Raw genomic sequence first — 27,837 nt, 5'->3', positions numbered from 1 at the left:
TTAGGTCGAGATGGCTCAGGTTTAAACTAAAAAAATCAGAAGCTCAATTTACCTCATGATGGCTCAACTTACCCACTGACTTGGATCAACTTACCCCTAACCTGGGGCAAGTTGAGCCACAGTTACACTTTTTTTTGGGAAGTCATATTTTCAGGGTTCTTTGTACTAGAAGCATTTTTACAATTGCAATTGATAGGAAACATCCTGAAATATATTATATGTTTTAAGTGTACTTCTGTCTATTTATTTCTAGCCTAGAGAGCAACATAAGTAAAAATTGGCTCATCTTACCCCACTCTCCCCTATTTGATCATTATGAAGTCAAATAGCTGATATAGATGTAATCCTGATCACACGTGACATATAAATAAAAATACACAAACCCAGAAATAAGAACAAGGCTCATATATTATTGTAATGCAACATGATGACGTATGATGATCATTATAAATCAATAACACCGGTGTCTTTTTTTTCAGATATGGCTGGCAGCACTGAGAGAGTTGAGCCGAGGCCTCAGAGGAGGAGGAGCAGTGGGGGACAGGAGGCAATGAGGAAGAGGAGGAAGAGGAGGAGAAAAGTGGAGATGAAGCTGCTCCTGCTCCGCCTCCACTGCAGAAGGTGTGGAGACAGATTTTCTACCTTGTTCCAGGCTGCTTATCTTTCTTCGTCTACTATCTCTTACTACACTGCCATATTCTCAAGATTCAAGATTCACTTTATTGTCATTTCCTTTCGTATTTTCATACTTTGTGAAACGAAATACTATTTCTCACCCGCTTGACAGTGCAAAATAAAATACACTAAAGACAGGCTAAAACATTTAAAGACACATTAAATTAAAAAAATCACATAGAACACAGTATTAGCAGCATGATAAGACCAAAAGGTAGAACTCTGATGATATTTCAGCAAAACAAAACAACACAGAAATGACCCTCTCACTATCTGAGGTAGAGCTCATGAGACAACACAAGAGTCTTTATAAGCTTCCCCAGAACTCCTCACTGCCTTAGTTGACGTTTCTTTATTTTCAATCTGAAGTGTTTCTATTTGTTGTTATGGTCTGTAAGTTTCACCGTTATACACTATATTACCAAAAGTATTTGCTCACCCATCCAAATGATCAGAATCAGGTGTCCTAATCACTTGGCCTGGCCACAGGTGTATAAAATCAAGCACCTAGGCGTGCAGACTGTTTTTACAAACACTTGTGAAATAATGGGCCGCTCTCAGGAGCTCAGTGAATTCCAGCGTGGAACTGTCATAGGATGCCACCTGTGCAACAAATCCAGTCGTGAAATTTCCTCGCTCCTAAATATTCCACAGCCAACTGTCAGCTTTATTAGAAGAAAATGGAAGAGTTTGGGAACAACAGCAACTCAGCCACGAAGTGGTAGGCCATGTAAACTGACGGAGAGGGGTCAGCGGATGCTGAGGCGCATAGTGCAAAGAGGTCGCAGACTTTCTGCACAGTCAATTGCTACAGAGCTCCAAACTTCATGTGGCCTTCAGATTAGCCCAAGTACAGTACGCAGAGAGCTTCATGGAATGGGTTTCCATGGCCAAGCAGCTGCATCCAAGCCATACATCATCAAGTGCAATGCAAAGCATCGGATGCAGTGGTGTAAAGCACGCCGCCACTGGACCATAGAGCAGTGGAGACGTGTTCTCTGGAGTGATGAATCATGCTTTTCCATCTGGCAATCTGATGGACGAGTCTGGGTTTGGAGGTTGCCAGGAGAACGGGACATTTGGGACTGCATTGTGCCAAGTGTGAAATTTGGTGGAGGAGGAATTATGGTGTGGGGTTGTTTTTCAGGAGCTGGGCTTGGCCCCTTAGTTCCAGTGAAAGGAACTTTGAATGCCTCAGGATACCAAACCATTTTGGACAATTCCCATGCTCCCAACCTTGTGGGAACAGTTTGGAGCGGGCCCCTTCCTCTTCCAACATGACTGTGCGCCAGTGCACACAGCAAGGTCCATAAAGACATGGATGGCAGAGTCTGGTGTGGATGAACTTGACTGGCCTGCACAGAGTCCTGACCTGAACCCGATAGAACACCTTTGTGATGAATTAGAGCGGAGACTGAGAGCCAGGCCTTCTCGACCAACATCAGTGTGTGACCTCACCGATGCACTTTTGGAAGAATGGTCAAAAATTCCTATAAACACACTCCTCAACCTTGTGGACAGCCTTCCCAGAAGAGTTGAAGCTGTAATAGCTGCAAAAGGTGGACCGACATCATATTGAACCCTATGGGTTAGGAATGGGATGGCACTTAAGTTCATATGTGAGTCAAGGCAGGTGAGCGAATACTTTTGGTAATATAGTGTATATGGAACAGTGAAAGCAGATGTTGATTGTAATGCACATGTGCAGCAGGCAGGGGGCAGCAGTGAGCTTTGAGTCTCGTTGCAGCAGCAGAAGAAACGTCACCTCTTCTCTTTTATAACAAACTATCAAATCAAATGAAGACCTTTTTGTTTAAGATCGTTTACAGGAAGAGGAAGGAAACACTTTCACAATAAAATACATAAATAAAACATGATTATTAAGATGATATTACTCATTAATTATGTTTCCAGGACTGTTTTTTTAGAGGTGTGTCCCTCCAGAAACAGAGGAAACAGATGCTTCCCTTCAGTAAAAGTATTTAAAGGCATGACAATTAAGTTCCCTCAAATAAAAGCTTCTGAAAGTATTAAAGTCTTCACATTTATTACCATTAATTTATATGATTGTATTAGTTTAAGAGTTTAAGAAATGCCTTTTAGTTGAGGGTTGTCTACTGTGGTAAAATCTAGAGATGCGACATGTTCAGAGCGGACATATAAAGTTTCATCTGACTCCATACTTTTTCACTTTATATGTCACTTAGGTGTGGTTTGGTCCTGGTCCTAGTCTTGGTCCTGGTCCAGCTGTAGGACCCGCCTTCCTGCTGTCAGGATGAGAATCATGAGACTGGAACACGGACTCTAACAGGAAACGCAGCAGAGGAACAACACACCGAGACGACGGGTCGGCTGCACGTGAGTTTGTTTTCTTCTGCTCTGATTTATGAATCACTGAAGTTTAGACTCGTGTTGCCTTCACTGCCCGCTGGAAAAAAAGGGTTTCGGTGAATCATCTCCTGAGTGTGTTTACATGATATTTCCGTTTGTCTGCAGACTTTCTCTCTCTTTGACTCTCAGTTTAGGACTTTCACGTCCACATTTCTGCAGAGCACGCCCTCGCTGCTTCACTTCTGTCCCTCTGCAGCAGCAGCAGCAGCAGCAGCAGCAGCAGCAGCAGCAGCAGCAGCAGCAGCAGCAGCATGTTGGCAGGCTGAAGCTGATTATGTAACATGAACACAGCTGAGATGTTTTCTTCAGCCTCCACATGCAGGACAGCTGCTGCTCTCTGAATGAAACACGCTGCAGTAAAAAGGTTTCCTATGACTTTATGGATATGTGAGGAAATCACCGAATCACTCGGGGAACTATGTGAAGCTCGTGAAGCTACTTATTGACATTTGTTTGTCATTTTTTGGGGTATTTACAAATATTTGAACACTCTAGAGCAGGGGTGTCCAAAGTACGGCCCGGGGGCCAATCGCGGCCCAAGGTCCATTTATTTATGGCCCCAAGCTTCCACCTTAAATTGTGTCATTTATAGCACAGAAATTAATCACATTCTAAATCATCTGTACATTTGCAGTTTCTTTTAAGCGCACAAACAAAACTAAACGTCAGAAACATCTCAAAAAGCTAAATATGGACTACCTGTTTAAAGCCAAAGCAGTGGGAATTCTGCAAGACGACAATAAAGAAGAAACACAAGAACTCTTAAAGCTGACAGGTTTTCAAATTAATGTTTTTATCATGATGCGAAAATGTTCTTGATGAACACTTAAAGTTCAGAAGAAACAAAAGAGGACACAAGACAAGATCAATATTATGAAATTGTGCAGAAAAAGCCAAATTTGGTGAATAAAAAATAGTTCAGAGCTCAGGAAAATAATTATTTAGTTCTTAAAATGTTGTCTGCTGGTCAGAAAAGTCTAAAAAAACAACATGAAAAAGAAGTGTGATGAAATCCAGATCATGATCCTGCCATAGAAAAATAATGAGACAATATTTTTACCACATTGCCCGACCTGAAAAACATTTTCCTCCAGAAGAAGATAAAGTTTACGTGGCTTGAAGAGACCTGAGGACTACTGTTTTATTGAGAAAATGTTTAATATAATTGTTATCAAATAGAGATTTCATTTATAACTTTTATGATTACTCAGTCCCAGTAGGAGCCGCTGGCCCTGAGTTATTCTGACAACATCAAATGTGGCCCTCTTCGAAAAAACTTTGGACACCCCTGCTCTAGAGTCACGTTTCCACTACAGGAAGTTTCACACAGGAACAAGGAACCATCCATCCATCCATTATCTTGACCGCTTATCCCATTAGGGGTCACAGGGCTGGAGCCAATCACAGCTGACTTCAGGGGCAGGGTACACCCTGGACAGGTCGCCAACCGGTCACAGGGCAAACATGGAAAGACAGACAACCATTCACACACACACTCACACCTACGGGCAATTTACAGTGACCAATTAACCTGGAGGACATGTTTTTGGACCAAGCGGCAACCTCCGGTCTAAAAATATGAGTCCAATTGAATTTTTTTCTAATGCTGCAATTTCAAAGATATTGAGATTACAAGTCTTCCAATGAGAGACACAGCTGACTTGATTGACAGACGGGAACACTGTAGCTGTTGGCTAGGAGGCTCAAAGCCCGCCTCTTTACATCACAATCGCTCAACAGCAGCAATACGCCCAATATTTATACATTCTATGGTTTGGATGCATGCACGGTAAGATCATGCAAACTCCACACAGAAAGGCACCTCCCCAACCGGGGACTTGAACCAGTAACCTTCTCGCTGTGAGGCAACAGGACTCTGTAGTATGGAACAAGAAACTGTTACGGCCAGATTCCACCAGATCCATGTCCATTCCGTCACAGCACCAGATCTGATAGGTTTCTATTCTAGTCAATGTGTTAACTTCCACTGGATCCGCTCCGTTGCGTTCCGGCTGTTGCGTTCAGCTACACAAGACTTCTACTTTTGACATCCTCAAGTTTTCAGACCCTGTCCCTCTTTCTCATTTCTTCAGTTTCAGAGTTTCTTTAGCTCTTTCCTGCAGCTTGGACTCATTTCTCCAACATTTGATATTTTATAAAACTCTCTGTGTCATCGGTTGAATCTGGTTACTTTAAAAACATCTAACAAAGATTGTTGATCATGCATAAAAGTTGCACTCGAAGCACCTTTGCAACAAGAGATATTTTCCTCTGAGGTCCTCACAAGGAGTTGCATCACTTATCTTCTTCTGGTAGGCTCGGCTCATAGCTCAGCATGCAGAGTAGTCTGGACTCAAAGGAGTGTTCTTAATGGGTGTTGATGGCCTTTCTTGCGGACACTGACGTCCAAATTCCACCAGATCCATGTCCGGTCCGCCTCCAATCCGTCTCAGCACCAGATCTGATAGGTTTCTATCCTAGTCAATGTGTTAACTTCCACTGGATCCGCTCCGTTGTGTTCCGGTTGCGTCTCTGATCCGGAAGTCCTATTTTTTCTGGACAATCTCAACAGAGCAGATGGAGCGGGACAGGAAGTCAGGTTTCACCAAAACAAAATGAAAACATCGGGTTCATTTTCAGAATAAAACACTCTGTGTTATCACCAGATCGTATTTCACTTAACTACAACAACAAACCAAAGTCATGATGAGCGGAGCCAGGCCTGGAGTCAACAGGTCAGAGGTTTTCAGAGGACCAGAAAGACAACATGGATGAGGAGAGGAGGAGGAGGAGACTGTCCGAGTCTATGAAAGCTTGTTGGTTGTTCAGATGTCTGCAGGAGGCGCCGGCAGCTAACGTCGCCTTATTTGCTTACCTACTCATTTAAAGTTTTTTATGTACCACTCTTCTTTAGTGACTGTAACTGGTGTTAATTCCTCTCCATCGTTTCCCTGAATTTCACAGCAAGAAACTGAGCGTGAAATCGGGCAGCTGTGTCTGTGAGGGGAAACCCTGAGTAATAACCTCCAGCAGGCCCCTGTGGTGTCTTTGTTGTGGTGTGTGTGTGTGTGTGTGAGTTTGTGTGTGTGTGTGTGTGTGTGTGCCTAAAGAGCAGACACATTAGAGGCTAAGTGGAGCCCTGCAGCGACCTTCAAACCTCCAGGGAGGATCATTTAAGACCTGAACCCCCAAAAGACACAGGATTTATTCTCTGTGGTGTCCTGTGGTGGATAAAAATATGTGGATGCAGATTCCCATCATGTGCTTTATAATATGCTTTCATTTTAAAAGGGTGTCCCCAGACTTAGACTAGATATATGTGAAGACTGTGTGGCGTCCATTCTGTCTTCTCTAAATAATAAAAAACAAATATCTCACACTGAACCTTTAAAATATGGCAGCTTTGTGAGCCCAAACAAGCTTCATCTCTAGACTCAGTGTCGCTTCTGCTGAGCCTTTGTTGTTACCTTAGAATAAATGCAACATCATGTTTAGAATCATGAAATAAAACTCAGGATTATTTCACATTTCATGATATTATGACAATAAATATGAGGTAAATAAAATTGAAATAGTTCATTTGCATTTGAACTCCATCATTAAAACATAAAACCTTAATCTAAGTATCTTATTTAACAGAGATATCTACTGTTTGTTTATTATAATGTTTGAATATTAGTTCATTTATAGGTAATACTGATTGGGACCAACCTGGTTAAATAAAGGTTAAATTAAAAAAATAGAACACATTATCTGCACAACATCAAATAATATCAATCAATAAGAAAAAACATTAAGGCATTCTTCAGTGTTAATAATAAGCCTTTTTAATGCCTATGTTCCTCACAAAAGAGTGGTGGAGCCCCTCTCATGGATTAAATGTAAACAAAGTGCCCTCTAGATGCCAAAATGTAAACAAAGTGCCCTCTAGATGCCCTTCAAGTGGATAAAATGTAAACAAAGTGCCCTCTAGATGTTAAAACGTAAACAAAGTGCCCTCAAGATGCCAAAATGTAAACAAAGTGCCCTCTAGATGCTAAAACGTAAACAAAGTGCCCCCTAGATGCCCTTCAAGTGGATAAAATGTAAACAAAGTGCCCTCTAGATGTTAAAACGTAAACAAAGTGCCCTCTAGATGCCAAAATGTAAACAAAGTGCCCTCTAGATGCTAAAACGTAAACAAAGTGCCCTCTAGATGTTAAAACGTAAACAAAGTGCCCTCTAGATGTTAAAACGTAAACAAAGTGGCCTCTAGATGCCAAAATGTAAACAAAATGCCCTCTAGATGCCCTTCAAGTGGATAAAATGTAAACAAAGGGCCCTCTAGATGTTAAAATGTAAACAAAGTGCCCTCTAGATGCCAAAATGTAAACAAAATGCCCTCTAGATGCCCTTCAAGTGGATAAAATGTAAACAAGGTGCCCTCTGGATGCTAAAACGTAAACAAATTGCCCTCTAGATGTTAAAACGTAAACAAAGTGCCCTCTAGATGTTAAAACGTAAACAAAGTGCCCTCTAGATGCTAAAACGTAAACAAAGTGCCCTCTAGATGCTAAAACGTAAACAAAGTGCCCTCTAGATGTTAAAACGTAAACAAAGTGCCCTCTAGATGCCCTTCAAGTGGATAAAACGTAAACAACGTGCCCTCTGGATGCCAAAATGTAAACAAAGTGCCCTCTAGATGCCCTTCAAGTGGATAAAACATAAACAAGGTGCCCTCTGGATGCCAAAACGTAAACAAAGTGCCCTCTAGATGTTAAAACGTAAACAAAGTGCCCTCTAGATGCTAAAACGTAAATAAAGTGCCCTCTAGATGTTAAAACGTAAACAAAGTGCCCTCTAGATGTTAAAACGTAAACAAAGTGCCCTCTAGATGTTAAAACGTAAACAAAGTGCCCTCTAGATGCCCTTCAAGTGGATAAAATGTAAACAAAGTGCCCTCTAGATGCCAAAATGTAAACAAAGTGCCCTCTGGATGCCCTTCAAATGGATAAAACATGAACAAGGTGCCCTCTGGATGCCAAAATGTAAACAAAGTGCCCTCTAGATGCCCTTCAAGTGGATAAAATGTAAACAAGGTGCCCTCTGGATGCTAAAACGTAAACAAAGTTCCCTTTAGATGCCAAAATGTAAACAAAGTGCCCTCTAGATGCCCTTCAAGTGGATAAAGCATAAACAAAGTGCCCTCTAGATGCCCTTCAAGTGGATAAAATGTAAACAAAGTGCCTTCTAGATGCCCTTCAAGTGGATAAAATGTAAACAAAGTTCCCTCTAGATGCCAAAATGTAAACAAAGTGCCTTCTAGATGCCCTTCAAGTGGATAAAACGTAAACAAAGTGCCCTCTAGATGCTCTTCAAGTGGATAAAGCATAAACAAAGTGCCCTCCAAATGCCCTTCAAGTGGATAAAATGTAAACAAAGTGCCCTCTGGATGCTAATATGTAAACAAAGTGCCCTCTAGATGCCCTTCAAGTGGATAAAATGTAAACAAAGTTCCCTCTAGATGCCAAAATGTAAACAAAGTGCCCTCTAGATGCCCTTCAAGTGGATAAAATGTAAACAAAGTGCCCTCTGGATGCTAATATGTAAACAAAGTGCCCTCTAGATGCTCTTCAAGTGGATAAAACGTAAACAAAGTGCCCTCTAGATGCCCTTCAAGTGGATAAAATGTAAACAAAGTGCCCTCTAGATGCTCTTCAAGTGGATAAAATGTAAACAAAGTGCCCTCTAGATGCTCTTCAAGTGGATAAAATGTAAACAAAGTGCCCTCTAGATGCCAAAATGTAAACAAAGTGCCTTCTAGATGCCCTTCAAGTGGATAAAACGTAAACAAAGTGCCCTCTAGATGCCAAAATGTAAACAAAGTGCCCTCTAGATGCCCTTCAAGTGGATAAAATGTAAACAAGGTGCCCTCTGGATGCTAAAACGTAAACAAAGTGCCCTCTAGATGCCCTTCAAGTGGATAAAATGTAAACAAGGTGCCCTCTGGATGCCAAAATGTAAACAAAGTGCCCTCTAGATGCCCTTCAAGTGGATAAAATGTAAACAAGGTGCCCTCTGGATGCCAAAATGTAAACAAAATGCCCTCTAGATGCCCTTCAAGTGGATAAAATGTAAACAAAGTGCCCTCTGGATGCTAAAACGTAAACAAAGTGCCCTCTAGATGCCAAAATGTAAACAAAGTGCCCTCTAGATGCTCTTCAAGTGGATAAAGCATAAACAAAGTGCCCTCTGGATGCTAAAACATAAACAAAGTGCCCTCTAGAGGCCCTTCAAGTGGATAAAACATAAACAAAGTACCCTCTGGATGCTAATATGTAAACAAAGTGCCCTCTGGATGCTAAAACGTAAACAAAGTGCCCTCTAGATGCCAAAATGTAAACAAAGTGCCCTCTAGATGCCAAAATGTAAACAAAGTGCCCTCTGGATGCTCTTCAAGTGGATAAAGCATAAACAAAGTGCCCTCTGGATGCTAATATGTAAACAAAGTGCCCTCTAGATGCCCTTCCAGAAGATAAATGTAAACAAATAGCATTCCGAATGCGCTTAAAGTGTATAAATTGAAAATAAAGTGAAATGGGAGAGTTTGAGCGTTCAGTCTAACCCAAAGACGAGCTTTTGCCCAGAAGAGATTTTTTATCATTTGTCTGCCTGCCCTGTCCTCTTTCTAACATTGTGCTGAATATTCTCCTGTGTTGTATTTTGGGAAAGTCAAACTCTAAAAATAATTCTGCTGCTGTGTTTATTTGCGCGCCCTGCTAACCAGCTCCCCGCCCCGCCGCCTGACGTGGTCTGACCTGTGTGTTTGTGTTGGAAGGTGAGCTGCTCAGGTGGCAGTGGGTCTCACACTGCCCGTCTGTGTCCTGAAACCCACACGGGGCTGTGTTTGGTTTCTGCTGCGGTCTGACAGGCACACAGTCGTGTCAGTGTTGATGTTGCTTAAATGTTTAGACAGCGGGGAGAGGAAACCTGAAGCTAAACGCTGAGGATTTCCTCTAGTGCTGGTGGTGGACTCTGAGCTTCTGTTCTCCAGGTTTGACTTGCAGCTCTACTGTTTCAATGTCTGAATCCAGAGTTAGGGGACATCCTCCCTCAGATCTGATGTGAGGGTGTCAGCTGACCCTCATTACCTCCCCGCACTGACTAATGAGCCGCTCTCAGTATTCATTAGCGCTCTGTTGAACTGAGAGCTGACATATGGAGAGCCAGGACCGAACGCCCCGCTGACCGACTGAAAACAGCTTTCTATTGTTGATGAGTCAGAACAAAGACAGCAGTGATGATCTCTGCTCCTCCACATGTCACACTGATCACTGAGGTGTTTCACTTATTGATCACCTCAGCTTCTGTTATGCTAAACTGAGACCTTCATCAGTTTGGAGATTGATTTCTTTGTTGCTGGGCCGACATAACTTTCACTTGGGGTGCATTTCCACCAAGAGTTCCAGGGTCTTTTAGCCCCCAGAACTACTTCACCTGGAACGAAAAGGTTCCTGTGCCCCCATTGTTGTCTGCGTTTCGACCGTGGGCTGAAGTCCCGGGTAGATTGTGCAAATCAGGCCAGTGACATATGGAGGGAAAAAAAGTAAATGCGCAACACCACCGGACCAGTAGAGGGCAGTAAAACAAAGAGGAATGCCATTCATCACAGATGACACCATAGAAGCAGACGGACAGGCAGGTATCATTATGTGAAACACAACAGTTAGCCTGTTAGCATGAAGAGACTCAGCAGCAAAAAAAAAAAAAAATTTTTTTTTTTGAAAAAAATCTAATTTGAAAAAAAAAATGGACAAAGAAATTTAGACACAAAAATTAGAATTATTTTTTTTTTGAAAAAAAAAATTTGACAAAAAATTTAGATTTTTTTTTTAAAACAAAAAAAAAACAAAAAAAAAGACAAAAAAAAAGACAAAAAAAATATGACAAAAAAGTCGACCCTGTCGAAAAAATAAATTTTCCTCAAATTTGAAATTGTGCTTCAAAAGCAGAAAAACATGAAAAAAAGTGAACATTTTGTGCCTGCAATCAAGAGAATCACAGCTTCTTCTTTTGAAAAGTACACACACATACAAAAAAGATAGAACAAATAAAAACTATTGAAAGAAAGAGAAATCAAGAGAATCACAGATGGAAAAAACAATGACTGTGAATGGATTTTGGAAAAAATTGAAAAAAAAATATTTAACAAAAAGATTTTGAAAAAAAAAATTGAAAATAATTTGAGAAAAAAAAAATTGACAATTTTTTTTTGACAATTGTTTTTGGAAAAAAAAATTGACAATTTTTTTGGACAAAATTTTTTTTTTCAAAAGAAATTTGACAAAAAAAATTGACAAAAAAGTTGACCCTGTCGAAAAAATACATTTTCCTCAAACTTGAAATTGTGCTCCAAAAGAAGAAAAACATGAAAAAAATGAAAATGTTGTGCCTGCGGTTAAAAACATGGAAAAAGCAATGAATGAATCAACACAAACACTGACACTTTCAGCTGATGGTCTCCAGTTTACAGGGTCACTTTTAAAACCGGAACACCGGGAGGAGAGACGCATTCACGGTGGGCTGAGAGAAGACTACTGTTACAAGCTGCTAAATCAAGAGAATCACAGCTTCTTCTTTTGAAAAGTACACACACATACAAAAAAGATAGAACAAATAAAAACTATTGAAAGAAAGAGAAATCAAGAGAATGTGTGTGATGTTATTGTGGACGGAGGGCAGAATAAAAACACTGAGGTTAATCTACCAATCAGACACGTTCAGCATAGCAGGCCCCTCCCCACGAAAGTCCTTGGACCTTTGAAAAGTACTACCCCCCTAGCAGGGGCTTTTTAGGGGGGAGATTATCTACCCCTGAACTAAATTTAGACCCTGGGTCCACCGGTCAAAACGCACATATTTCAGGGGTAAAGTCCCTCCGGTCGAAATACGCCTTTGGTTCCTAAAGCCACGATCACACGTGCTCCTCTGCCCTGAAAAATACCCAGGAGGAGCTGCATGTGTGAACACAAACGTCTAAGTCTAATCATCCTGGATGAATCCTGCATTCCCTGCAAAACATGTGCAAAGTTGAGTGCACTAGAAGTGGACTGTATCCTAATTTCAATCCTAGATTTGGACACAAGTTTGGTTAAAGTGCCCAAAAGAGGGAGGTTCACTTCCCTGAACACCGGTGCTCGGTTGGAAATGATAATTTCGTATAATTTGAAATGCAGCAGCACGTGAGCTGCAGGCTGAGGTTTAACTTTGGAGGAAAACTGCTGTTTGTTTCTTGGACAGCAGTGAGACACCTGACAGATCCTCACCATGCACATGCACACACTGAAGGTGAAGCCAGCAGTTTGTTTTCCCTCCCGTCACGGCGGGCGTCCAGCCGAGCGTGGCCACAGCAAGCAGTGGTAGAAGAAGAAGGGCCTCTGTGTTCAGCTGGAATGTGCGCTGGATTTTCTACCTAATTAACCTCCGTGTTGTCACGCCGCTTTCTGCTCGATGGAGAAGTGCGATCGGCTCGGCCGCCCTGCTCCGTCTTTAAGCCGTCTGATCCGACGGTGTTTGTGTTTGGGGCACGAGACCGAGCCGATAGGATCTGACGCAGCGGAGCAGAACTGCACAAAGTCAAGCAGCTTCCAGATAATAAACCTAATTGGATCCAATTTTCACCAAGATAGGAGTCCATTATCCTTCTGTTACGGCCAAGCAGGAGGTTAAAGAGGCCGTTTAAAATTCTTTTACACTCAAATTCACAAGACGGCAGATTAGAGATTAACGTGGACTAAAGTCAGGACCAGAGAGCCTCCTTCAGAATGAAACAGCTTTACTTAAAGGCCGATGACTGCCACTCATGAGTCTGCTGGAGGTTTCTGCCTGTTAAAGCAAGTTTGTCCCATTAAAGTTACTAACCATAGACCTTTCTGGAGTCCCTGAGCTCCCTTGTCTCATAGGTTCCTCTGGATCTCTGCGGCCTGCTACTACAACTCCTTCTATCCGTCTCCCCACTATCATCACTCTCTCTCTTCATCTCCCTCTATCCCTCTCTCCAACACGGTCTCAGCAGATGTGTGTCTAACATGAGTCTGTGGACACCCTCTCTATTTTTAAGAGAAGGCTTCAAACTTTCCATTTTGATAAAGCTTAGACACCGTGTTCCAAATTGAATTTTTTAAAAACTATGTTATCAGTCATTTTCAAATGTGTTAGGAAGTCAGATAGTGAATATATTTCTTCACCTGTGTGGTTAAAATGATGCTTTTCGGCTGTATTTTTAAATAAATGCAGAATCTGCAGGAATGAGCGTGCCAAATTATTATTGAAGTTGGAGATAAGAGCATTTAACTTGTGAAAATTAAAAGCTAGGCATCATTTTTAAAGTTCTATTGAGTGAAAATAATAATATTTACTACATCTGTATTCAAACTTCAACAAAAACAACAGTTTTCTTTACATTTGTAAACAAAATAAAACGTAAAGTCTTTAAAACATTTCAAATCTTCAGTGTTTCTCTAGTGTAACCTCCCTTTCTCTCAGTGAGGGTCAGAGGTCAGAGATCAGAGGTCTCTGTAAACTGATTTAGTTTCTGATGACTTCTCTGCTGACTCTGTGAGCTGCACCTTGTATGGCTTTCCAAAGATGCTCTTTGAGCTGTATTTCTCACCATCACTGTAAATGATCTCCTTTATTATTGAACACAAGTTCTCAGTCGGGTTGAGATCAGGTGAGCAGGCCGGTTCATGAGGTGATCCTCTTTAAAGCCCTGAGATGCCGTCCTGTCCTGGGAATAACGTGAGGCATGTGACGGTGCATTGTGCTCATGCTTGAACGTCTTCTTCACTTTAGCTGAACAAGAGGATCGCTACAACTACTACTATCCGTCTCCCCACTATCATCTCTCTCTCTCTTCATCTCCCTCTATCCCTCTCTCCAACACGGTCTCAGCAGATGTGTGTCTAACATGAGTCTGGTCCTGCTGGAGGTTTCTGCCTGTTAAAGGAAGTTTGTCCTTGCCACTGTAACTTGCTAAATGCTGCAAAGTGCTCTGCTCATGGTGGATTAAGATGAGATCAGACTGAGTCCTGTCCTGTAAGATGGGACTGGATCTGATCCGGTCTTGATGTTGGGTCTTATAGAGTATGGTCTAGACCTGCTCTGTTTGGAAAGAGTCTTTAGATGACGTTTGTTGTGAAATCTGAAAAGCTGCTAGCGTCCTGTAAATGCTGCCTTAGTCATGTGGCTGCCATCTTGATCTGAAATCACACTCAGGGTAAGGGAACTCGAAAACTGCTGTTAAAAGTAATCTGACTGGATTCAAACCATCAGATTAGATCAGATCTTGAAAACAAGTCGAAGATATTCTTAGTGGAATGGACTTTTCGATCCGTCCCTGCTTCCTGCTCTCTGTGACTCTAAAAGAGACCATCATACTTTGTTTGAGAAGACTTGGACCATAAACTCATTAGGAGAATGTTTAGAATAAATCAGCTGAGAAGTAGGACCACTTCAGGCTTTGGCATTCCACGTAGGCTGGTGGAAGGGCAGGGAGCTCCTAGAACAGAGTCCCACCTGCAAATAATTCATTCTTTTGATGAGCGCGATCATGACTGAGATGATGTTTTGATCTCTGAGATGTCTGTGAAGGTTCTCAGTCATCCAGGTCATGGTAATCCAAAGCTTGATCCGTAAGGAAACTGGACTTGGTACAGCTTCTTGAAGACGTTTCACCTCTCCTCCGAAAGGCTTCTTCAGTTCTGACCAACCTGGGGAAGAGCTAGAAAATATAAGCCCCTAACAGTCATGGGTGTGTAAGGTAAACATCTTCCAGGAACTAGGCTAACGACCCTACTTAGGACCCTTTATGACCCCTGGACACACCTATGACTGTTAGAGGCTTATATTTTCTAGCTCTTCCCTAGTCTGGTCAGAACTGAAGAAGCCTTTCGAAGGAGAGATGAAGCATCTTCAAGAAGTTCTACCAGTCCAGTTGCCTTACGGATCAAGCTTTGAATGTTCTCTGTGATGTTACATGAGGATGGAGGGATGGATTGTTTGTTTTAAGATAGCAACAGAGAGAAAAAAGAGACTTTTTAAACTTGTTTTTGGACCCTGACGTTTAGTTTTTAAGGAAGCTAAGACAAAGATGACTTTACGTTTTGTTGGAGAGATAGTTTAAAGGTGAAATATCATGCAAAATTGACTTTTTAATGGTTCTTTACCTGAAATATGTGTCCCTGTCTACAAACCCCCCGAGAATGAAAAAAATCCATTCTGCCCCTGTTCTGATTTCTCCACTTTTCTGTAAATGTGTGTGAAACGAGCCGTTTCAGACTTCCGTGTTTTTGTTACGTAACAACAATATCCGCTCTGTCACGGAGTCAGAGCTCGGAGCTTGTTCAGCCCATAGACTGTATAAAATACAACTCAACCCCTCCTCTGTTTTTCATTCCCTGCACACATGTGTGCTAACAAGGAGCTTAGGAGGGAGGCATGCTAGTTGTAGGCTGTCTTAATAAACACAAAGGTCGGTTTGACTCCCCACGTCTGCAGATTTGAAGATCTAGTGGATGATTTTTATTTGTCATGGATAAGTGCTAGCGCTAATTAGCATAGCCACATAGCTATATGTTCATAGCTGTAGCTGTAGCTGTAGCTGTAGCTGTGTACCAAGACACACGTCGACATACTGACAAATAAAACAACAAGAAACACTAAATCTGTGACCAATCCTTCAGAAAAGGTCCCGCTGCCTTTCTGGTAGAGGTCGGTTTTACTCCCCACGTCGGAGTGATGATGTTTATTTATCATGGATAAGTGCTAGCGCTAGTTAGCATAGCCACATAGCTACATGTTCGTAGCTGTGTACCAAGACACACGTCTACATACTGATAAATAAAACAACAAGAAACACTAAATCTGTGACCAATCCTTCAGAAAGGTCCTGCTACAGGCGCCTCTCCGTCAGGATCAGATTCAGAGGGTTGAAGTAGCGCGATCTCTGAGCAGCCGTGTATATTCAGCCAACATGTAAACATTAGATCAACGTGCTGGAGAGCCGAGGCACATCCACTTCCTGAGGGGGCGTGGTCAGAGAGAAAACAGAGTGTTCTGATGAGGAATGAAGAAGAGGACTTTTCAGGCAGACCAAAATCTGATTTCAAAGTGTTTTTTTGAGCATAAACTTTAAAGACATGTTTTGGGGACCTCTTAGACCAATATATGTTGATGAAAAAAGCGTGATATGTCCCCTTTAAAGGTGGTTTTGTTTCTAAATAAAGTCCCAGCTGTCAGGAAACTCTGCGTCTCTGCAGCCACAGCTCAGACTCACGTGCAGGTGAATTAAAGCCTCTTTGAGCTCCACGGTCCAAAACGTCAACACAGGAAGTTGACGAAGCTGTCGAGCAGCATACCTTCACCCAAATTTAACAAGGCCAACACTGTTCTGGCAAAAACCACGGCTCTTTCTTTCCTTTTTTTTTATCCCTCTTTGTGGTTTTGGACGGGGTGGTTATGGACTCAGCTGAGCTCCAGGCAGCTCTCACTGCTTCATCAGGAGACGCCAAACATCAGATTTCACTCAGTTTGAAGAGAACGCTGTTTAAAATGAGGGTGACAAGACACGCAGTTCTGTGTCTGCAATTTTCTCCAAAGGAGCAAAATAAGCATTCAAATAATAGAGTAATCACACACACACACATGTGCACACACACACACACACGTGCATACACACACTCTTTGATTACTCAGAGGATGAAGGAAACTGTGAGCGTACAGCTCATGATAATGAGGTTTATTTGGTGCCTGCAGCTGTAATTTCAGGAGTCATCCGTCTGCAGGACTGAAAGCTTTGGTTAGCCTGTTGAAGGGGGGAGAGAGAGGGAGAGGAGTGGGGGAGGAGGAGGAGGGTGAGGGGGCATTCTGCAGACGGTGGTGGAAAAAGCTCAACATGACCATGAAATGTTCTGAGAACCTCAGCCACCAAAAACTGAGTCCTGACAGGGTGAGAGCATCTCAGACCAGAAAAGTTGCTGTAAACAAAGCATTGGTTTCTCTGCTGCTGAATGTCGGGTCCCATTTTTAAAAAGTCCTCAAACCATCATGACCACCTCAAGTTATTTGCTCCTACCACCCACTGGTGAGGTCTTATTGGTGGAAGGCCACACATCCTCACATCACCTCAGCTCCCACGGTTGGTAATCCGAAGTGATGTCTGCACGAAGAGCGGCTAACAGTCTGTTCTGGATCAAACTCTGCAGGTTTATGAACATCCACTGGAGGTCTAGTTGTTTTCGTCTTTGATGTAAAATAAGCAGTGCGGTCCTTAAAGGTGAAACAGCTTGTGTGAGTGTGTGTCTGCAGTGTGTTAGAGAGCCTGTTGTGTTACGTCACCCCGTCGCTTGCTCTCAGATCGGCCTCCAGACCGACTAACCAGGATCAGTGTTTCCCTCACAGCTGCTTCCAATTACTCTCATAATGCTCCCTCTCTCCCCCCCTCCTCTCTCTCTCTAACTCTTTTCCCACATCATAATGAACTCCTTGCTCGCCCCTCCTCGTCCAGAATCATACAAGTGAGTTTGTCTGGCATGTCGTCATGTAAGTATGTGTGTGAAAAAGAAAAGACGCATTCAGCTTTGTCAAAGAAGAGTGAAGACAGAGAGAAAGGGTCTAATTGGCTGACAGGTACACACAGTTTTAAATCTGCTTTCCTCAAAGCAACCAAGTTCCAATAATCAACAGTAATCTTACAGTAATGGTATTGGCTGGACTCAGAAGTTCCTGGTCTACCCTGCCTCAGTCATTCATGTTTTTATGTTACACAAATATTATTTTGGATCCCAGCCATCCTTTAAAACACCAAATTATCACAATAATTCAAGCAAACTAAGAACCAAGGCAGCGGTCGACCAGTAACTCCCATCTCCTGAGAGATACAACAACTGCTTTAGTCAAAGGAGAGAGAGCTGACCCAACCTCTGATTGGCTGGTTTAAGAAATAACTTGAAAACAAGAAAGTGGTTACTCTAGGTTGTCAGAATATCATACAATAAAGGTTTGCCACCAGATCCCATCTGGTTGTGGCTCACCAGTAGAGTCGGTCATCTGTCAATTGGAAGGTTGGGGGTTCAACCCCCAGTCCTTCTGTCCACATGCCGATGTGTCCTTGTGCAAGACACTTAACCCGAACTACCCCCGGTGGCTGTGCTCTCCATGAGCAAATGGGATTAGTTAATACTGCTGGGCTCTTTACCCCTCTTTACATCATATTCAATCAATCATTCTTCTAAAGCACCAAACCCGTACTCTATGCTCTATTATGAACAAAGACCCAACACCAAGACCGGATCAGATCCAGTCCCATCTTACAGGACAGGACTCAGTCTGATCTCATCTTAATCCACCATGCGCAGAGCACTTTGCAGCATTTAGCAAGTTACAGTGGCAAGGACAAACTTCCTTTAACAGGCAGAAACCTCCAGCAGGACCAGACTCATGTTAGACACACATCTGCTGAGACCGTGTTGGAGAGAGGGATAGAGGGAGATGAAGAGAGAGAGAGATGATAGTGGGGAGACGGATAGTAGTAGTTGTAGCAGCTGGAGTCTGGAACGTCCACAGCAGCATGCCGTCTTTGGAAGCTTACGTTGTTGGATTCTTTCTGTAATGTCATCAGACACTTGGAATAACAACCTGAGCCTGTCAGGGACAAAATCTAGAACTTTTAGTGGATGTACGTAAACAGATCAAGGATTATGTTGCAGCCATTGCAGTTTGTTTCATTGCTGCTGGCTAAAGAAACCTACTGGACCAATCCCACATCTTTTTGAACTTCTCTGTAGTTGTTTAGACCAAGCGGCAACCTCTGGTCTAAAAATATGAGTCCAATGTGGAAGTGTTAAAAACTGCAGTTCATCGAGGATCTGCTTGAGGCTGGATCCGGAAGTACTGGAAACCACATACACACCAATTCAAAGGAGCCGATCTTTACAGCAGAAATAAACATGTTTACAGCCTGGTTCAAAAGACGAGTGTAGTCTGGATAGCTCATTTATCGATAGGCACCAAGCACCAACCTCCGGTCTCAAACGATGAAGCCCATGAGGAAGTGTTATAAACTGCAATTCATCCAGAATCCACTAGAGGCTGGCTGCAGAAACACCAGAAACCCCATACACACCCATTCAAAGAAGATGATCTCTGCAGCATTAATAAACATGTTTACAGCCTGGTTTAAAAAACAGCTTGGCCCTACGTAGTTAATCTCTCTATCGGCACACACTGTACGGGGGGTGAATTTTTTTCTGACGCAGCAATTTCGAAGATATTGAGATTACGGGTTTTCCAATGAGAGGCACAGCTGACTTGATTGACAGACAGAACACTGTAGCTGTTAGCTAGGAGGCTCAAAGCCCGCCTCTTTACGTCACAATCGCTCCACAGCAGCAATATGGCCGCCGTCAACGATTGGCCTCAAAACAGCTCTTCAGAAACAGATGGGTGACGTCCCGGATACTACGTCCATTATTTATACAGTCTATGTTTTGGAGGCATGCACGGGACATGCAAACTCCACACAGAGAGGCACCTGCCCAACTGGGGACTTGAACCAGCAACCTTCTCGCTGTGAGGCAACAGGACTCTGTAGCGTGGAACAAGAAACTGTTACGGCCAAATTCCACCAGATCCATCCCCAATCCATCACAGCACCAGATCTGATAGGTTTCTATTCTAGTCAATGTGTTAACTTCCACTGGATCCACTCTGTTGCATTCCTGCTGCGTCTCTGATCCGGCAGGTCAGAGCCCTCCGGATCAGATACACAAGACTTCTGTTTTTGTCACCCTCAAGTGTTCAGACCCTGTCCCTCTTTCTCATTGCTTCAGTTTCAGAGTTGTTTTTTTTTAGCTCTTTCCTGCAGCATTGAGTCATTTCACCAACATTTGATATTTTAGATATTTTAAATAAAGCCAACTTTATTGTTCATTTTTCATATATAACAAAGTTCATATTAGCACAAACTCATCAAACTGTCTGAAAACATTGCAGCCATTAAAGCCTGTTTCACTGCTGCAGGCTTAGTTGCAATTCCAAATCCTTAAATACAACCTGGATGATGTAAAAGCACAACAAAGGAACCCATGTTAACGATTGTTATAACGTGGGTCCAAGTTTCCTTGAGTTACCCTTCTATAAATGACCTCTCCTTCTGTCGGAGTCTGTCTGGAGCCGTCTCCCCGGCAGGTGAAAAGGTCGTTTTCATTTAGTTGTGACTTCCAGCGAAGCTTCTCCTCCTCTGCACTCCTCTGCAAACTGCTTTCTAACGTTTCATAAGAAGGCTCAAGTCGAGCCAGCGGACCCTGAAGTGGATTTACTCAGATTGGGAAACATATCCAGTGATCCTGTTTCCCATATCCTGGGCACATCTTTCCATCCCTCCGTCTGTGCTTCCATCCATCCCTCCAGCTTTGATCCCTTTGGGAAAACCTCTCCTGATACGTTGAGGTTTTTATTTCCATGCATCAGAGCAGCAGCGGCGAGTTGTCACTCCCGCTCGATCTGCATGGAGAGTTTTTCCGTTGTTGCTCGATGGGTCTTTGGTTTGGTAACTCTGAGCCGCCTGGGGAAGCTCAGGGACGTTTGTGGCTCTGGTTCATAAATCAGCTCTGCAGTGGAAAAACCAAAAGATGCCCAGAGACTCCAGAGATCAGGCTCCACAACGTTTCCACAATAAATGTCAGAGCAGCAGAATTATTCAGCAAACTGTCTTGTAGCTTTTCCTGCTGAAATATTAGACAGCTGTTTGGAACTTCAGTTTGTTCCTGCAATGTTTCAGACTGATCGAGCAGACTGTCATTGCACACTGATGAAAGTGATCATATAGAAGAGTGTTCCTCACTCTAAGTCAAGTCTGAAGAAAACACTCTTACTGAGAACACTCGGACTGTTTTTGATTCTCTGGATTATAATAAGAGTGCTATGAACACACAATACAAGGGCTGTGTTTCACTTTTACGACGGTCCCTGAATCAGTCCCTCCAGGAAGTATCATCGCAACTATCAACGCAAATTCAACCAATCAGGGTGATTTTTGCACGGCCTTGCAATTTTATACAATCACCGCAACTATCCCGCAAATTTGACCAATTACCTTAACCTCAGCACCTGTACGTCATCAGTTTTGTCATCAATTTGACTTCCTTGGAACATAAACATAAGTCCTCACTTGATTGGCACTTTTCAAACACGCACAGAGAACGGGTGAAGAGCGAGGACAGCAGGCAGGACAAGTGACCATGACAACGTTGTTATTTATAGATTGAGGGGCTCAGTGTTAACTTGGTCTCTACCTGCAGCAGGTGTGCTTTATGAACCAGCTCTCCTCACCTCCATGCATCTGTCTCATCTTCATTGAGGATTTTTACCCCCCGGTGTGCGTTAGTGACAAAGACACAACCGGGGGGGCGTCTGTTTAATAGTTGATGTTTGACGTTGTTGCCGTGGTTACCGTAAAAAGCTCGGCGTCTACAGCTTGATTTAATCCAGTTTAGTGAAACATCAGACACATTTAGTAAGTTTGGATCAACTCCTCGTCATCAAAGATGCAGATGCATTTCAGAGTGTCGTGAACTGACTGTGCATCAGTCGCTGCGAGGTGCATTCAGGGACCGTCGTAAATGTGCAATACAGTCCTTTCATGGCATTTTACTGTGAGCCAAGAGACTCTAAATACAGTCAAAGTGGTCACATCAAGAAGGATTTCTAAAAACATCTGTAATTTGTGTATTTACTTGCCCCTGAAATGTTATTGGCGGAAAAAGGCAAAAATAAATAAAAAATCGCAACTTTCACCGCAATTTTTTCAAAAAGCTGTCGCAAAATCAGGCTTTTTGGGGACGCAACAATCACAAAAAAAACCTGTGAAATCCTGGAGGGACTGATTAAAAAGTTACTTTACAGAAATTGTCACTACTGTTTGCTTGTTACAATCGGCAGAGTCTCCCCCTAGTGGCCATGAAAAACTTCAAAGTTAGGAAAACATTAAAGTCAAGGAGATAATTTTTGGGTTAAAGCTAACTAGCTAAAAGCCAATTAACTAAACCTGTCACATTGTAACATTTTCATTTGGTCATCGTCTCGTTAACAAAAAACAAAACATAAGTTCATCAGAGTTCTTATTAATTAAATATTTGAGCTCCTCATCATCTCTCCATCGTCATTTAAAAAAGGGTCGTTTACGAACATTTATCGTCTTAATTTCCGCTAACGAAATGAACAGTGTTGTCAAGTGTCAGTTGTCTAGTCTGACTCCTCCCCCTTTGCAGAAGCTTCAGACTTAAAAAGTTACGATCAGTAGAGTCTCCCCCTAGTGGCCATAAAAAACTTCAAAGTTAAGGAAACATGAAGAGAGGTTAAAGGTTCCTCCCTCTGTTGTTGTATGTTATGATCACATTTTCAGATATCAGTCTGTATCAAATGATAAAAAGAATGATGACAATATAAATCAATTAAAAGTAAGAATGCTGCAGGAGAGAGAAAGTGTGAAATCAACTCTCAGCTTGTCGCCTGCAGACGCAAACTGGGTTTCAAATGTCCTTGAAGACAGAACATCATGATCAGAGAGCCTCAGCTGTGTTCTTTATTAAGCTCTGAACCCGTGATCGTCTGTGATGTAGAAGCCTTTCATTTGGTTTGTAACTTATTACATGTTTGTCATATTTCCTTCCCTGCTCATTTTTTTCCATCACCTCCTCCTCCTCTTCCTCCTCTTCCTCCACCTCCACCTCCTCCACCTCCTCCTCCACCTCCTCCTCCACCTCCTCCACCTCCTCCTCCTCCTCCTCCTCCTCCTCCACCTCCTCCTCCTCCTTCTCCTCCTCCTCCTCCTCCTACTCATCCTCCTCCTCCACCTCCTCCTCCTCCTCCTCCTCCTCCTCCTCCTCCTACTCATCCTCATCCTCATCCTCCTCCTCCTCCTCCTCCTCCTCCTCATCCTCCTCCTCCTCCTCATCCTCCTCCTCCTCCTCCTCCTCCTCCTCCTCCTCAACCTCCTCCTCCTCCTCCTCCACCTCCTCCTCCCCCTCCTCCTACTCATCCTCATCCTCCTCCTCCTCCTCATCCTCATCCTGCTCCTCCTCCTCCTCCTCCTACTCATCCTCATCCTCATCCTCCTCCTCCTCCTCCTCCTCCTCCTCCTCCACCTCCTCCTCCTCCTCCTCCTCCACCTCCTCCTCCTCCTCCTCCTCCTCCTCCTCCTCCTCCTCCTCATCCTCCTCCTCCTCCTCCTCCACCTCCTCCTCCTCCTCAACCTTCTCCTCCTCCTCCTCCTCCTCCACCTCCTCCTCATCCTCCTCCTCCTCCTCCTCCTCCTCATCCTCATCCTCCTCCTCATCCTCCTCCTCATCCTCCTCCTCGTCCTCCTCCTCCTCCTCCTCATCCTCCTCCTCCTCATCCTCATCCTCCTCCTCCTCCTCCTCCTCCTCCTCCTCCTCAACCTCCTCCTCCTCCTCCTCCACCTCCTCCTCCTCCTCCTCCTACTCATCCTCATCCTCCTCCTCCTCCTCCTCATCCTCCTCCTCCTCCTCCTCCTCCTCCTCCTACTCATCCTCATCCTCCTCCTCCTCCTCATCCTCATCCTCCTCCTCCTCCTCCTCTTCCTCCTCCTCCTCCTCCTCCTCCACCTCCTCCTCAACCTCCTCCTCCTCCACCTCCACCTCCTCCTCCTCCTCCTCCTCATCCTCCTCCTCCTCATCCTCCTCCTCCTCCTCCTCGTCCTCCTCCTCCACCTCCTCCTCCTCCTCCTCCTCCTCAACCTCCTCCTCCTCCTCCACCTCCACCTCCTCCTCCTCCTCCTCCTCCTCCTCCTCCTACTCATCCTCATCCTCCTCCTCCTCCACCTCCTCCTCCTCCTCCTCCTCCTCCTCCTCCTCCTCCTCCTCCCTCTGTTTCCTCTGATTTCTTCTGGCGTGGCTCCGTCCTCGCCTCGCTTCCAGCCGTCATTGTTTTCCGGCTTCAGTTTGTCCAGCAGTTGTGTAATGAGGAAAGAAACGAGCGGGAGAATTTGTCTTGAGATTCCTGTGGCTTCTGGTAACTCTCGCCCTCTTACGTAAGACGACGGAGATGCTCAGTGTTTCAGATTTGAGTTTTTAATGTGACCGCCTTCTAAAGATGAAGAACAAACCAACACTTCAATGACATTTCTGCACATAAAACAACGTGCAAGTTAAATTTAAACCAGATAAATCAAATCTAAAAGTGAAATGATGCTTTGGAAAATATGAACCGTGGAGCCACAAAGATGATGAATCCAGGTGTGACTTTATTCCAGGTGTGTGCGTCACGTTGTGTTTCCTGTTGGGGAATAAAAAGCTCAGGAGTGTGTGTGTGGTGACAGCAGGACAGGAAGTGTGTGTGACGGGATGTTTGACCCCCTTAGAGGTGTTTGCATCAAATGGAGCTCAAAGGAAATCGGCATGTCCTGTGTGTGTGTGTGTGGGGGTGTGTGCGTGTGTGTGTATACGTGTTTGTGTTTGTGTGTCTGCGTGTGTGCCTCTGTTTGTGTGTGTATATGTGTTTGTGTGTCTGTGTGTGTGTGTGTGTGTGTGTGTGAGTGTTTGTGTGTGTGTGAGTGTTTGTGTGTGTGTGTGTGTGTGTGAGTGTTTGTGTTTGTGTGTGTGTGTGCCTGTGTGTGTGTGTGTGTGAGTGTTTGTGTTTGTGTATGTGTGTGTGTGTGTGTGTGTCTGTGTGTGTGTGTGTGTATATGTGTTTGTGTGTGTGTGTGTGTGGGTGTGTTTGTGTGTGTGTGTGTGTGTGTGTGTGTGTGTGTGTGTGTGTGTGTGTGTGTGTGTGTGTGTGTGTGTGTCGTTGACGTCACGTTGTTTACAACCAGGGTGGGTAATTCCCGCTCCAGCAGCCTGATGTTGCTTCAGTTTGTCTCCAGGACAATTCAACATGAAGCCCACAGTCCTGATCTGATCGTGTCTTCTGATTGGCTGTTTAGGAAAGTTTATAAAAAGCTCTGAGATAAGTAAAGCAGTTTAAACGTACGTAATTTTGTCGCCAAACTCTGCTGACAGAGAGTTAAATTTCTCCTTGAGGAGCTCATCAGTTGATGGCCTCCTGCTTCTAAAACTGCTTCGGCCAAATTCCACCAGATCCATGTCCAGGTTTCTATTCTAGTCAATGTGTTACCTTCGTGGACCGTCAGTGCAGAGCTTGGAAGTGCTCTTGACAAACGTTCTGACACTTCTTGAAAATTAACAACACATCCTGTACGACTGTGAGGAGTTATTAGACGGAGAGGAACGTGAAGAGGAGACTCAGAAACCCTGACTGTGACTCAGACTGCTCTGCTCAAAGGAACTCAGGCAGGGAGGGAGACTGAGACTTCTAGATGACGCAAGATCTTATCCTCAATGACACACTACCCGGGTCAAACCAGCCGGGTAGTGGTTGCACACCCATTTCAACACTTGTTTCTGTCCCCAACGCCCTCAGGCTGTCAGGTCTCACTCTGTCACAGCACCAGATCTGATTTGTATTCTAGTCAATGTGTTAACTTCCACTGGATCCACTCCATTGCGTTCCGGCTGCATCTCTGATCCGGCAGGTCAGAGTCCTTTTGGATCAGATACTCAAGACTTCTATTTGTTGCCGGATGCCGGAGCACGACGCATCAATCTCAACAGAGCAGATGGAGCGGGACAGGAAGTCAGGTTTCACCAAAACAAAATGAAAACATCCGGTTAATTTTCAGAATAAAACACTCTGTGTTATCACCAGATCGTATTTCACTTAACTACAACAACAAACCAAAGTCATGATGAGCGGAGCCAGGCCTGGAGTCAACAGGTCAGAGGTTTTCAGAGGACCAGAAAGACAACATGGATGAGGAGAGGAGGAGGAGGAGAATCCTTGATTCAGGGATTACTGTGGGGAAAACCTTGGTCACATGACTCCAGCTGTCCGGAGGTCCTGCTCCGTGCTGCGTTCTGAAAATGAAACTGATGGGTGTTGACGGACAAGAGAGCAGGGAGCCGGACCCCGGTGGATCGGAGACGGAATGGACATGGATCTGCTGGAAGTCCTGTGTTAAACAAACTAATGCTGAACAAGAAGTTCTCCAAGCATCCAAACACTTTCTTGAAAACATAATCGCCATGACAGCTTCTTCACGGCTGTGTTTTGACCTCACTTCTGGATGGAGGTAAGTTTTATAAACAATTATAAACAGTCAATGGTTGCACATGACCCAAAATCATGAAGAGACCTCCTGAAACCATCGCTGTCACTTTTAAATCTGGCATTTTTATGGTGCCATTGGTCGAGTGGTCTAGGCACACGCCCCACTGATCCCAGCCTTGGCTTCGCTGCATGTCTTCCTCCACTCTCTACTCCCCATGTTTCCTGTCCCTCCTCAGCTGTCCTATCAAGTAAAGGCAAAAATTGAATTGTGAATGGTTTTTGATCGGCCTATGACGGATCATACCTCACATTAAAGGTTTCATTCAGACCCAGATGTGTGTGATAACAGGAACCTCTGATACTGCCGCCTCAGCAGTACTCTTTATCTCATCCTCTCTTTGGTCTCAGTCGGTATCAGAGGTGTTTTCTCAGCCTCAGTCCAGCCGCTCGGTCCCATCAGGATCATTTCCACGACTCTGCTCGGCGGCTCGGACCACAGACGACAAGTTTGTCTTTGAAATCCTCTGTTCACCTCAGTGAGTCCGCCGTCAAAGCTTTCGCATTCCTCTGAGGCTCTGCAGGCAGCAGGCAGGACCAGACCGAGCTGTTAGACCTGGATTACCTAACCCTGCCTCCTCTAGTCCTCCTTGAACGTGAGCCGGACTCTGTGCTTGTTTACATCAGATCTGAAGCTCAAACCAGACGTTTGTTTGAGCTCCTCCAGCCTCTGTTGATTTTGTGGTTGCACTCAAGTTTTCTGCTAACCACTAAGCCGGCTCATTTCTGTGTGTGCATTCATTGGTTGTGGCCAGGTGTGTGTGGAGCTGTGGGATGTATCTGTGGGCCAACAGGAGCCTGAGGCAGGGCATCAAAATAAAGATGAAGTGCATGTTAACGTTTGTGTTTGTCGTTGAACACCTTCAGCTCCGTCTCTGCAGCTGCTCCGTTTCCTCTTGGCTCTGAGCTGAACATCTTTATTCAGCGCTCGCCGCTTTGTCTGCGCTCAGTCGGAGCTAATCAGACTTTTGTTTCAGGAGGGAAACAGCACATGTTGGTCTGATGGAAACATCAACCACACAGGGCCGTCAGTGTGTTTGTTGTTGTTGTTGTTGGTTTTTAAATAGAAAGCTCCGGACGCTCCTCCAGCTGGCAGCCACAGTGCATCGATTATCTATCATTATCACACGTCTGTGTTTCTGCTTCTGACACAGTTTAATACGTTTCTAAATCCAGAGAAGACATAAAAATATTTCTTTTTTTTAATTTTATTTAAAGCTGGGGTTGGTAATCAGATTTAGATACACTTTTTGTTATACTGGTTAAAATGATCTTTATGTCCTGATGGTAATCAATACATAATGTGTTCTTAAAAAAAAGGTAAAAAAAGCTGCTCTCTACAGCCGGAGTAAGCCTGGGAAAACACCAACCAATCACTGTTTTTTGGCTCCCCAAATTTTAAACCATTCAAATCCCGTCCTGCTGTTCTGCCCTCCTCCTGCAGAGCATACATTTCCCTGGTGTGCACTCCTCCGAGTCCCCGTCTCCTGCCTCTGCTTCCCCTGACTCTACTGACTGCCCCTCTCGCTCGACCTCGGGCCTGTCCCC

At 43.9% G+C, this 27,837-nt stretch overlaps 1 protein-coding gene across 1 annotated transcript in view; it reads left to right on the top strand.

Moving 5' to 3' along the window:
- Nucleotides 1–27,837, top strand: part of LOC117824114 (T-lymphoma invasion and metastasis-inducing protein 2) — a 73,072-nt gene that overhangs the window by 1,615 nt on the left and 43,620 nt on the right. Inside the window, exon 2 of the mRNA XM_034699510.1 lies at nucleotides 2,883–3,033. The gene's annotated coding sequence lies outside the window, so the exon portion shown is untranslated. The remainder of the gene's footprint in view (nucleotides 1–2,882; nucleotides 3,034–27,837) is intronic.

Source organism: Notolabrus celidotus, chromosome 13 (assembly GCF_009762535.1).
Source record: "Notolabrus celidotus isolate fNotCel1 chromosome 13, fNotCel1.pri, whole genome shotgun sequence".
Lineage (NCBI taxonomy): Eukaryota > Metazoa > Chordata > Actinopteri > Labriformes > Labridae > Notolabrus > Notolabrus celidotus.
Note: the sequence above shows the minus strand (reverse complement) of the source record. Positions and strands in the feature narration are given on the sequence as shown.